The following is a 1,193-nucleotide window of genomic DNA, read 5'->3' as shown; positions in this document are numbered from 1 at the left end:
AAAAGTTTTCGGAAAACGTGTTTTGGTAAAACCCTTACGCATTGAAACTTCTTTTGCTCGAAAATGAGCCAAACTTACGGGATTTGATAAAATTTATCATTTTCCTTTATGTTTAGACAGAGAAATCGCAAGATCGTTTCGTACCACTTCCTGTTGGCGAAAAGTCGCGGCTAGGTTTTTTCGATTTTTTTTTTAGGCACTATGGCGTTTGCGTAAGCGTTGGCCATAGGCGCAGTGGCGGCTGGGGTTGTCTTACCAGCGTTGTTGCGAACTGCGATTTTGTCTTTCGTATTTCCAGACATTGTTCTGATCAAGCATTTTGTGGTTGAGAATTAGGTTGATCCGTACCCCCCCTCCTTCTAGCGCCAAACTATGGGAACCGAAATTCGCACTGTCGATTTCCGTTTAAATTAGGAAAGTAGGAGAACCCTAGTTTCCCAGAGGTCCCAGATATCTGCTAATACCACACGCTAAGCAATCAGAACACGAGATAACAACGATAAAGTATAAGAAATCATAAAAAGGGAGCAAAGAAAAAGTCTAATTCCGAATTTGCGGATGAGGGTTTACAACAAGGTATAAGCCTGGGCTCGAGAGCTGTCGGCGAGATTCCTAGTTCTAACAACCCTAAGACGGCTAAACCTAACTGAGTCGCAGCTCGAATAACAAAAACGGAAAGTTGCCTAATTGCTCTAAATGCTAAGTTTCCTCTGAAAACTCTCTTGTCCATGCCTCTCGCCTAGGACTCCTTATATACTGGCTCCTAGGTCTGTTTACGCTTTTCCTCTTCTGCCCTTAAGCCGTCATAGCGTAAAAATGGAGATATTCCATTTTTTCCGATCTTCGTAATTATCTTCAAAATTTCGTATTTATCCGCGGAAACTTGACATTTATCTTTCCTTGCGAACCAAAGCGTAAACCGTCATGCGGCTTACGGGCTGTTGGTTAAGAAATCGTAAGTTGGGCCTCGAGTGATGTCTTAGGTCCCTTTGGGCCGTCTTTTGACTCGAAGCGTGTATTACGGCTTTTTTCGATAAAGAACGAACTTTCTGCGGTTTTTACCATAAAGTTTGATCGATGACTTAGAATGGCGGGAAATATGAAATCGGTTCGCTACGGTTTTTGGGAGATAGCTTCGAAGGCTAGACGAGAATGCATGGACTAATGTCGTATCGACGTTTCGGAAGAGCTCG

The sequence above is a fragment of the Brassica oleracea genome, chromosome C6 (genome assembly GCF_000695525.1).
Source record: "Brassica oleracea var. oleracea cultivar TO1000 chromosome C6, BOL, whole genome shotgun sequence".
NCBI classification, from domain to species: domain Eukaryota; kingdom Viridiplantae; phylum Streptophyta; class Magnoliopsida; order Brassicales; family Brassicaceae; genus Brassica; species Brassica oleracea.
Note: the sequence above shows the minus strand (reverse complement) of the source record.